At 45.2% G+C, this 12,593-nt stretch overlaps 1 protein-coding gene across 2 annotated transcripts in view; it reads right to left on the reverse strand.

The window, feature by feature from the left end:
• ADGRL2 (adhesion G protein-coupled receptor L2) overlaps positions 1 to 12,593 on the reverse strand; it is a 548,846-nt gene that overhangs the window by 470,435 nt on the left and 65,818 nt on the right. The gene's annotated exons all lie outside the window — the stretch shown is intronic.

Raw genomic sequence — 12,593 nt, forward strand, 5'->3', positions numbered from 1 at the left:
GCAGCTCTGCTGCCGCCTCTAGCTGTCTCTCTCAAGCAATATTTTGGGCATTATACAAGTTCAAAATCTCCACGTAGCCAGTTGTGTTGATTTGCACCACTGCACCCAAAATTCAGCCCAGTAGTCTATAACACAATATAAATAGTTTTGGTTTTGGTGTGTGGTGGCAAATAAATTTCCTGTAGTTGCTGAGCCATTCTGAAGAAAAGTGGGAAAGTATTCTCTTAAATACAAAATATGCAATTCTTTCCACCTTTGAACTGATGATAATTTAGCCATTTTATTCCTCAAACCTATTGTAGATTTATCAGGAATTCTCTCGTTTGCTTTTTTTTTTTTTTGGAGAGAGAGAAGAAGGCTACTGTCAGGGGATTGTTGCGGCTACTCTCGAATAAAGATGCTCCAGTCCGCTCTGTCTTTCAGAGTTTTTATCGCGCATATTATTTACAGTGCAGAGATATCAGAAAACATGACTGCCTAGTCCGATTCAGAACCCGGCAATGGCTTCCTTTGTGTCTTGGACCAGCATAAAAGCCTGGGCACCTCAAAGCGCCTCCCCCTAGCCCTGCATGTGGGCGCGCGCCTCAATTCGGGCACTGGAAGGGGCTGCGTTCCTTCTCCTGTCCTTCGGCTGGAGCATTGCAAAGGCTGTCCTTCCCTCTGGCCAGCTGGGTCGGTGCCTAGACTCTGCCGCGTCCGAGAGCCCCCTCTCCACCCCGCTCCATTCCTCATTCCCTCCTCCTGACCCACTGCTAGCGCTGTCACTGGGCGAAGTGCTGGTCAGGATGACTGGGGGAGGGTCCCTGTAAGGAGTCCCCCTGACACCCACTATACGCAGTTTAGACACTATGTCTTTATGCAATGACTGCCCCACACTTCCAGATCACAGCAATAGTCCTTTACCTGTACTAAATGCGCATACAAATCCACTGTCCTTTTTAGCTGTGGCTTGGGGTGGGGGACTACGACTCTTGTGCAATGGTGTAAATCCACAAGTTGGATTCACATAAATTGCTGGCCATAATCCAGTACTGAGTTAAGTATGCTTGTCCATTGTAATAAATGGGATTGAGTTGCCAACTCTTTGTTCATGTATTGCCAATATGTACTGTTTTCACATTAGTGGCACACAGATGTAGACTGGCTAAGGTCAGACCTTGACTGCTGGATCGAGCCTCTTAGGAAGGTTCAGGTAGAATCAGGTCTAGATGTATTCAATAAGATTTTTACCTTAAAATATTGATATACTGCTCTTTATCTAAGTGATTTTAGAATGGTTCAGAAAACACAAATAAAATACAGTAAGATGCAACAGACGTTAAAATGTTAAGCCACTGAAAAACCCCACCCACTGCAGCCAGCTGAATATGTTACTTCAAGCTGTGAAGTAGGAGCCAACTTGAGTAAACAGGTACGTCTTAAGCAGGCTTTGAAAGCCCATCGCAGTCAATGCCTGCTTTATTTCAGAGGGAAGCAGCTTTCAGAGAGCAGGTGCCACCACAGAAAAGGCACTGCCTTGGATTGCTGTATGTTGAGTCTCAGCTAACGGCAGCAAGCTTACGGTCACTTTCAGGTTGTGCAATTAAAGTTGGTTTGGTGCTCTTGCACAACGAGCTGACTGAAATTAATGGAGAACAACTAATTTAGGTCTATTAATTTCAATGGGTCTCATTTGAGTATGAACAACACTGGGTACAACTCTCCGATGTCTGTTATTGTCATCAACATGCGAGGATTTCCATTGTCCTATAAACAACAACAACGAACCCTAGTATGAATTCAGTTGAGACAAACTGTGAAACAGCTGTTATACAAGACCATACGCTTTTTACCTTTAAGAGTTTGATCAATGTTTACTTCTGCAAACAAGGGCAGAAGGCTGAGTGGCATTTTTTACACTCTCTTCAGCAAAAGTCTTTAATGGGGGGGGGACCCAAGGTAAAAGCTTCACAGCTTGTTATTTCTAACAAGCAAATCTTATTTATTTGTCACAGCAGACGGGGGACCAAATTGTAACGTGCTAAGAGACGTTAAACGCTGTTTGTGTCCAATCCCAACCCTCTCCCCAAAGAAGTGGCAACACCTTCCTTCCGCAGTTCTAAATAGCTGGCCATCTCTTAAGAATTGAGCTCCATTACACAATCAGAGTCTCCAAGAATCCACCCACAACAGGATACGCAGCAGCAACATCGCCACTTAATAAAGTTACAAACATCGCATCATGAGACTGACTCGCAATAACTAATAACTCAGTTATTATGTGCATGCCACTGTTACCTTGATAATTACGAACACCACTGATTAACTCTTCTGAGAACGTTTCATCTGCCTCACCTACAGGAAGGAAGCCACCAATCTAGGGCACTATTTATGTCGCTATAACAAAAGTTGCCATTCCAGGTAGAAAGTGGCCTAATGAAAGGGAGACGGAGGGAGGTTTGGCAACCAGAGCTGACAAACAGGAACAGCCAAGGCTTACAGGGAACAGGGAGGAGTGACGTTTCGTTTTGCAAAATAGGGTTTGGAGAAACCCTACGTTTCAAATGCACCCCACTCCCAGCATTTTGTGCAAATCCCCCCTATGGATTCATGTACTGCTGCAACTCAATTAGAATTAATTGACGGTAAGTGAAATAATGTGTCATTCTCTATTTCCTATCAGATATAGCTTGTGTCGGGTTGCTTTTGGGTTAGGGTAGCTGGCCAGAGAAAGTGTCATTAACAAAAAAGCAGAGCCTTTTTCCCCGACTACAACCACGTTGAGGAGGACTGTATGCTGCTGGAGTCACAGAGCGGGATAGTGTGTCAGGCAGCATATGCTCTGCAGAAGCAAAGAACTGTAGGGAATGCTCAGCACAGCTGGTTCACGTGCGCTTTCACAACCCTTTGATTCCTATGGAGCAATGCTGACAGACGACACAGCTTGGAGCAGTGTGTGCTCACACTGGTTTAGTGGGCTTTCCTTGCACATGGTTCAAAGGCCGAGGATGCAATGTTTGGTGTAGTGCTGTACTATCAGTGCTGCCATGTATGTATGTATGTAACAGTACTTTATCATTTTTATTATTATTTATTTATACCCCACCCACCTGGCTGGGTTTCCCTTGCCACTCTGGGCGGCTTCCAACAAATACCAAAATACATTAAAATATCACAGATTAAAAACTTCTCTAAACAGGGCTGCCTTTAGGTGTTTTCTAAATGTCAGGTAGATGTTTATCTCCTTGACCTCCAATGGGAGGGCGTTCCACAGGGCGGGCGCCACTACCGAGAAGGCCCTCTGCCTGGTTCCCTGTAGCTTTGCTTCTCGCAGTGAGGGAACCGTCAGAAGGCCCTCGCCGGTGGATCTCAGGCTGAGCAACGCAGGTGGAGACGCTCCTTCAGGTATATAGGACCGAGGCTGTTTAGGGCTTTAAAAAAGTCAGCACCAACACTTTCAATTGTGCTCGAAAACGTACTGGGAGCCAATGTAGGTTAGGACTGGTGTTATGTGGTCTCGGCGGCCGCTCCCAGTCACCAGTCACCAGTCGAGCTGCCGCATTCTGGATTAATTGCCGTTTCCGAGTCACCTTCAAAGGTAGCCCCGTGTAGAGCGCATTGCAGTAGTCCAAGCGGGAGATAACTAGAGCATGCACCACTCTGGTGAGACAGTCTGCGGGCAGGTAGGGTCTCAGCCTGCGTACCAGATGGAGCTGGTAGACAGCCGCCCTGGACACAGAATTAACCTGTGGCTCCATGGACAGCTGTGAGTCCAAAATGACTCCCAGGCTGTGCACCTGGTCCTTCAATGGCACAGTTATCCTGTTCAGGACCTTCCAGGGCACAGTTATCCCATTCAGGACCAACAACCATACTTCTTGTAAGTCTCGGGCTCAATCCCTCCAGGTAGGTCTGGGAATGTTCCCTGTCTGAAATCCTCTAAGGCTGGTGCCAATTGGAATTGATAATACTGAGTTAGATAGACCAGCGATCTGAATTTATAATATAAGGCAGCTTCCTATGTTTCTGTCTCCCAAAGTCATCCTTATTCTTTGGCATACCACCATCACCCCCAAATCAAAACATGGAAAGACTCATTTAGCCTGGTCATATGTGGCCTTGAAAAATAAAATAAATAAAATAAAATAAAATAAGGAACGGTAAACCAGAAAGTATTGAGTCCTCTGCTGAGGCTTCCACAACACAGGACTTTATCTGTACTAGTGCAAAACTGTGCTCAGTTTTGTATTTATTATATATTTATATACACATGTACTTATATACATCGCCATTTGTATGCTGCTCATTTATCAATGCCTCCTGGGCAATTAATGCTAAAAGTTAAAAACCATACAATGCAATTTACATGAGCTCTCAAAAATAAACACAATAAAACCAAAACCAACCGCAGCACACATACAAAACCAAAGCAAAACAAACGAATAAAAACAGCAACAGTTAAGCATACATTAGCACGGCAAAGCTAAAAACACTGAAGATCTTAAAATAACCTTCAAACGCCTGGGAAAATATTTCTTTACCAATGGTTCCTGGGAGAATCTTAAAAAGGCCAAACCTTGATGCCAAAAAGGCTACAACGGAGGAGTCAGTTTTACAACACATGCATGCTGACGTGTAAACAAGCTGCATCTTCTACACTAGAGCATTATTGCTTGGTTTGTCATCAGATGTGTGTTAATGCATAACTGATCCACGTACATTGCCTTTCAGAGCCCGCTCTTAAGATAAATAAGCCAAAGTGTCCACTGACAGGGAAGTCGTGCCAATGGCCCACATCCTGATTCACTACAATTCTCACGCACACTGCACTTGCAGAGGTGTTCCTCCAGCTAGCCCAAAACATCTCTGCTGGCTTCTGCCTGCAAAGTGACATTCCGCATCAGTCTGGCTGAGGTTAGAAACACTCTGTTAAGGCAGGGATGGGGAACCTTAGCACCCCCACCCCCAATGATGTTGCTGCACTACAGTTCCCATCACCTCAGCCAGCATGACCAATGGTCAGGGATGATGGGAGTTGTAGTCCATCAACAGCCTGAGGAAGGTCAAAGGTTCCTCACCTCCACATTAAGAGAGATACACTCTATCTCATGACCCTATAGCTTTATCTTGGGACTGGGCTGTAAGCAAAGCACAGAGTAACTAGATCAGTCCAATTAAATCCCCCCACTCTGTGCTGACCAAATAGAAAATGCGTTGTTATAGGACACACACACACACACACACACACACACACACACACACACACAATTCTATACATATTCAGTGTGCTAACTTTGGCTCATTCTGTGTGTGGCTTGGAAATGGCACTCAGCAGTGGGTAAAACTAGCTTTTGTGCCTTTTGCTGATGGGTAGCGATGAAATTAAGCTAGCTGACTTCTGTAACAACACTTCCCACACTACTGGGACACCTCGCTGTTCTTTTTAGAGACACGCTTTACTCATGCCGGAGAACTTGGAGAAGTTCAAGTGTTGCATAATTAGCCAAAGCAGGCCTGAAAACAAGAATATCCTGTTTGGATTCCTGTACGCTCCCTAGGGTAGCTCATCTGAATCCCTGACAGCCTTCTAGCCCCATGAAGAAAACATTAAGGCTCCTTCCTGATAGCAGCTTTATACCTAGAGTTCCTCAGCAGTAGGGCTCTTTAGTCCCAAAGCGTCCTCAGACAATCGCCCCATTGTTTACTTGCTAGTCAGATGAAGCGTTATGCTTTCCCTCACTCTGTAGGGCCTCTATAATCCTAACAGTCATGTTCGCTCAGCAGTAAGCCTAAATATATGCTTCCCAGAGGACTTTCAAAGCCAGGCTATGTAGATTAACATTGCTGAGGCCTGATGCTATCTGTGACAGGTTTCTAACACCATTAACATTTAAAAAAAATAAAATGTGGCCAAGGCTTAAAAAATGATTTGCTCCCGATAAATACATTTTTGAGTGGGTCAATTATTAGAATAGTAAGTGGGGGGGGGGAGGGGAGCGACTGTCGATGGGACAGGATCACATTCAGAATTGGTCTGTCAGCCGTGCCTCATCTCTTTTTGTGTCACCATGCCCCCCTTTTTTGATTAAGGAGAGAGAGAGAGAGAGAGAGAGAGAGAGAGAGAGAGAGAGAGAGAGAGAGAGAGAGAGAGAGAGAGAGAAGCTCAATTGTATATGGGTGAATCAGGAGACTTCACAAACATTCAAGGAACACACATGCCACTACAAATTAACCATTAGCAGTGCACGGTATTCATCTTTTCTGTCACACACTGTGGGAAGCACGCCTTATTAGCATGGAACCATGGAGTAATAGTATCTCCACCGACTTAGCATGCCCTTATCTTGGAGGTAAAAGAAGGCAGACAACTGCATATGCAAGCACCCAGCAGACCGGGCCACTTTCCACCACCATCACCCCTCCTTTCTCCCCACCTATCCCTGGAATTACGGTACTCCCTGCAATTTACGAAGAAGAATAAAATAATCCTCAACCTCATGGCCTTTCCTACTGTTCTCGAGTTTGCCCTGGCGTCTTACGCCTCACAGTGGCGTTTGCATTTTTAATCAGCCATACGCATAAAGCAAACAATGACCCCAATTGCTGCATGGCTTCCCTCATCCCGCCCCCCCGCCCCCCCGTGCCCAACTGCAGTTTCTCATTGGCTTTGAATTTGAATAGTACACAGCGCACTGGAGCCCTTCCTGGACCCCAGATGTCAAATTATAGGCTCTGTCTTATTGTGTGTGGTGGTGGTGGTGTGTTTCTGTATGGCAGTGAAGTTCATTGTTAATTCCTCCCCCCTCGCTGCTGTGATCCAAAAAGCTGCAAAGGAATCCCCCAAGTTTTATTTGAATGTGAGTCGGTCTTGGTGCTTCCCTCCCCCACCCCCAATAAAGCAATTAAACTGTTAAAAAGAAAAATCACGCTACATACGTGGTCTTAAAACGAAGCACTTTCAAAATCTGTGCTCAGACTGAGGAGGCAGTTCTCATTTGATGCCTGTGCAGTCTATAAAAAGGCTTGAGAGGGGCCCGTTCCCCCTACCTGGCCCTCTTTACATGCTGTTTTATTTAAGAAATCAAGAGTCTATTTCACAACCACTTTGCCGTATAAAAACCAAACTTTTACAACATAAAAGTGACTTTCAAGGGGAGGGAAAGCTTATTGCTTGTTTCACTAGCTTCTTTTAGCATAAACTTGTAAAAATCAAAAAAATCAAAAAAATCTAAATGCCATCCAATTTGGTAAAATCTAATGTAGCAACAAACCGGAGCCTCCCACTGAGCTAAAAGCAGAGCTGGTATTTTAAATGTTATAGGGCTGTAACCTAAGCACTAGAGGTAAGAGTGGGGGGGGCAGATGGGGGGAATTTATGACACAGTTGTAACCCAACACGGTGGATTCCCCAGCATAAACAAAATCAAATGGGAATGTGGAGTGGTTTGGCCTTCCAACAACTCCAGTTTCAAAATAGTTACAGATTTGTGCTCATAACTGAGAAACAAGACTTCACATGGAACAATGGGACAATGCAGGGCTCCTCTGAAGCCAAAGCTCACCGGTGCTGAATGTGGATCCAGCTTAATGCTGGAATGAGCCCGAGACATTTTGCTGTCTGAGGAGGACAAGATGGCGCCTCCCCAACACTGGTCCATGGGACAGCACCCTCCGTGATGCCAAAGAGCAGCAAGTTAGCTATGGGGGCACAGGACAGGCTCTTTTGCACACCTAGCACTATCTTCCATGCCTCGCCATGGCTGGCACGCACACCCCCACACCCCACACAGGCACCTGCTGCCTGAGGCATCTACCTCACTCTGCCTAATGCTAGGCCAAACCTTGCTAGGAATTAGTAGGGCATCCAGAAGTAGGCCTCTTGTATAAATTAACTGCGGGGAGGATGTGAACCTGCTGAAAGTCAGAGTGATAAGATGCCTAGCATCCCTCTAGATCAGGCATGTCAAACCTGCGGCCCTCCAGATGTTTTGGACTGCAATTCCCATCTTCCCCAACCACTGGTCCTGCTAGCTAGGGATCATGGGAGTTGTAGGCCAAAACATCTGGAGGGCCGCAGGTTTGACATGCCTGCTCTAGATCATGGGAAACTGATGCTGGTGGAAAGTTCAGTCTTTGCCACAAAATTATACACCATTAAGGATGCCTATCTTGAGAGACGAAGGAAGAATCCAACACCATTCCTCAAACTTTATCTGCCCCTGAACTAGAATTCTGACGTTTCTTCCAGTGGTCCTGTGTAGTACTCCCATAGAAGCTTCTGGAAAACTGTGAAGGAAGGCTACAAAAAACAAAACAAAAAACAAAAAGACCAAGCCATTGGCCAGCCAGCACAATTGTCTATTGAAATACAAATGGGTAAGGCACATCTCTGTTATCCGTTGCCTGAAAGATGCAAGCAGACCTTCTCCATGCTTGCTGTCATGAGCATATGTCTTACCATATGCCTAGCGTGCTGTAATTCACCAGCCTCTTCCAGTTCCCACAGCCTGCTTCAAGACGACATGGGCTACAAAACTTCAGTCCATCTCACGTAACGTCTGCCACCAAGCAGTGCTTCTCGTTGAAAATTCCCTGTCAGCATGCAGCCGCAATAAAGTGCTGGTTTACTTACAAGCCTTTCTGATTTTTCACCATGTCGTTTTTGCTCAGACATAGGAACTCTCCACCAGGGGCGTATGAAGGAGGGGGTGATGGGGGTGATAGGGGTGCTCCGCCCCGGGCAGCGCGATCCCGTGGGCGCCATTGTGGCTCCCCCCCTTGCAGGCTGCCCACAGAACATGTGCCACACCCCTACGGGCGGCGCCAGACCCACTCCCAGAATATGCGCCAGCCCCAGCCCCGTCTGCTGTCCGCCCCTGGTGCCGGAGCATGAAGCTCTGCCACTGCTCTCCACCTTTCTGCTTCACCCTTGCTACATATGCTGGTTAAAGGCCACCCAATATAACCTCGAGTATTAAAAAATGGACAAGTTATATTTAAACACCAGGGATTTGAAGGAGAGGGTTGGTTGCGACTTGTGAGGACGTGGGGCCCCTTTTATACCATCTCAGCCAGCTGCTTCTATAAACAGCCTTCTCTACCTGCCCTTTGAGCAGGCTGTTTTATTTAGGAAATCAAGAGGCTTATTCACAACCACATTGCCACATAAAAACAGATCAGCACGCCAAAAATGGATTTGCGAAGCAGAATTAAGGAAGCAGAAGGGTAGAGTTTTACTAATTACTGGCACACTTCTTAAAGACCAAAATACGCAAGATGCAGATCTGTGAAAGGAGGATAGTTAAGAGAGTTTAAATTCAGCCATGTCAAGTCCTGAATTGGACTGGACCACAGAAACTGGAGCGGGGGCGATTTAGCAGCCTTTCCAAAGTGTTACATCACAATTTAAACCACCTCTCCTCTCCACAGCCTGCTATTAGTTCTACTGGGGTGGGGAGAGAGATACAATACTGGATACTGTACTTAACTTGAGGTGTGATCCTAGGTGGACCTACTCAGATGTGAGGGAGGACAGTCACAAAGAGGGCCCCATTCTGCCACCCCGATCTGCTCAGGTTGTGGGGTGCATTTGTGGCCTGCTTGGCCAACAAGAGACAGCCCCTAATGCAATCACATCGAAATCATAGAACTGTAGAGCTGGAAGGAACAGCAAGGATCATCAAGTCCAACCCACTGCAATGTATGAATCTTCTGCTGTGGTGAGGACTGCAGGGCCTGCTCCCTCTGCAAGGCCTCTACCATCTGGCCTGGGGAACAAGGCTGGACTCACTGGAACGAACTCTTGGGGCAGTGCTTGGTGTGTTTGTGTGTTTGTTTGTGTGTGTGTCTATTTGCTACTGTTTCTCTGCTCCAAGTGTCTATAGTCATACCTCTTGTTACGAATGCTGCGGGTTGCGTACAACATGGGATACATACGTGCCGAACCCGGAAGTACCAGAATGGGTTACTTCCGGGTTCGGCGGTTCATGCATGCGCAGACGCGATGAATGGCGTCATGCGCAGAAGTGCTGAATCGCACCACGCACATGTGTAGACGCAGCGTTTCATGTTGCGTACTGCTCATGTTGTGTATGGGGCTCCGGAAAGGATCCCATACGCAACATGAGGTACCACTGTAAGGTATTTTAAAACATTCTTATGCAGATTTTAACCTGTGGGGCTTTAAATTTTAGCAGACTTGTTTTGTTTTAGTTGGGTTGGGGTTGTTTTTAATGCTTGGATGCGCCAGGGGTTAATTTAATCTGTCTGTCATTGTAAATCGTGTTTTTATTTTTATTTTTTAAAAATCCATTGGCTTATTGATTTGTTTATTGTAGTTTGTATAAGGAAAGTTGTTTTTAAGTTCAGGACTGCCCTGGGAGTGGTCCCTAGCCCATAGAATGGCTGGGGCAGGTTCCACTAGGGGAGATGCGCTGGGACACTCAATCACATGCGGCTTGGAACCCTAGAACATTAAAACAAAAATAATAAAAAAACCTTAATATTTTTTTAAAAACACTATGTGGCATACAACTTAAAAACAGTTAACAACATTATTAAAACAAAAATAAAACATAAAACCAGAAAAGCTGGTGTGTTAAAGCATATAAAACCAAATAAAAATGGGAATTCACAAAGACAGAAACAGAGTCTGATCTTATGAGTCGGACTTTCCCTGACCCAATGGTTTGCTAGATGACATCGCAGGAGACCGCTGCCTCAGGAGAGCGAGGAAAATTCTCAGGGACGACTCACACCCCAGCTAGCACCTCTTTAATCTACTACCTTCAGGCAGGAGATACAGAAGTATAGTCAGCCGCACCAGAAGGTTAAAGAACAGTTTTTATCCGTGGTGTAATTGACTTCTGACAATACTGAGCGTATTGGGTGGGTGGGTGTGGCTCGTTTAATTTCACTGCACACAGGTGGTATAATGACAATAAAGGTCTACTATTTGTTTGTTTGTTTGTTTACCAGGCCCATTTTTGTCCATATGAATTTCCCGAATACCTGGTTTTTTGTTTTTTAAAAAGATACTGTGATGCAGAGAGAGAGAGAGCGAAAGAGAGAACGAACATATTATGGACATTGTGGCTTTGCTATACTTCCAAATATTTGAAAAAAACAAAACTTGTGAAGTGCCTATCCTTACAGTGCAATCGTATACATGCCCACTCAAAAGTAACTTGCATCAAGTTCAATAGGGCTTACTCCCAGGTAAATGATTGTACAACTGTAGCCTTCATGTCATTGCAAAACCACTGCTTTCTAGCAGAGCTGGAGAACTCTTTATGACCTCTCCAGTCTAGCCTGTTCTTGATTTGTGATTGTTTATAGCTGGGCAGCAGCTATTACCAGATCTTTCTTACAAGCTGATTTCTGAGACAGAATGGACAAGCAAACACTGCCTGGGCATTCTGAGTGATAGCCCATATACAACATGTATACTGTATACTGATTCATTTTTACATTTAGGGAATTTGTACCTTCCCTTCCCATTCAACCGAACAGTGGAGGTCGTTCACAAAGCTCAGCAAGAAAAAAGAACATGTAAATGCAATATGCATAAATTATAGAATGTGATTGCCAGGCAAGCTTGAATTTCAGCGCATCTCAATTTAGAAATGCAGCGTAATAATAATCAAGCTACTGTAGTAGAGAATCCTGGTTTTGAACAAGTTTGGTCTTACCACGAAACAAAGTGAAGCAGCCATCATTGCCGACGGATCTAGAGCGACACCATTTTGTTTTCTCCACATCAGTGTTTCATGAATAGTAACAAGGCACCATTTTAACTTCTTTGTGTCATGTATGAAAATGTGTGAGAGGTTTTTGTGGTGCCCGAGGTAGAAAACCTCACTGTTGTCCCATAAAAATTCAGGGAACAACTAAACCACCAATACATGTGTTGCCCCTTAATGGTACCTCATCATCTGCCTCCTCTGTGGAAGGCCCAACTCTAACATAAGGCCTGCACATATATTGAATATGCTCAGTCTAGGGCTTGTTCCTGTGCTTAAATGGAAAGAAAAGTGTGAATTGGTGCCCTAGAGATTCTCTCTTCGATTCTCTCCGAGACCTTCGCATGGAGGGGGCATTGGTACAATGGCACGACAGCATGTAGCTCTCAAGCGTATGTGTGGAGAAGCTGATGAGTGATTATAGGTTAAAGGGAGAGAGAGAGGTAGCCGGGAAGCTTTCACAATGCTTCAAAGCAGATTTGACTTTGACCCCTGCATCACTCCAGCACCTATGCCTCTCATTTTATGACCTTGCCATGCTGCGTCTCTTTTGGGAGGCCTCCAGCTTTTGAGATGCTGCTTCGCAAGCAGGAGAGACAGATGGCAGCTTTATAGATTTGGGGTAGGGGGTGGGGTGGGGGTAGGGCACCAGGGTGAAGGGAGAGTGATCTGCCCCAAAAAATAGGCTGGAAAGAAAAATACATTAAGGTACTCTTTTGTTTTTGGTGTTGTTTTTTTGTCTGCACATTTCAAACAGAACTGGTTTGCGTATGCTAAATCGTTTTTTTGTTGAGTGCAGATATCCGACATGGAAATAACCCTTGCCACTCACAGAGATAACAATGGTCTTATTCACAGAAATCTTTTGTCAAG

Source organism: Zootoca vivipara, chromosome 7, assembly GCF_965207765.1.
Source record: "Zootoca vivipara chromosome 7, rZooViv2.hap1.1, whole genome shotgun sequence".
Classification (NCBI taxonomy): domain Eukaryota; kingdom Metazoa; phylum Chordata; class Lepidosauria; order Squamata; family Lacertidae; genus Zootoca; species Zootoca vivipara.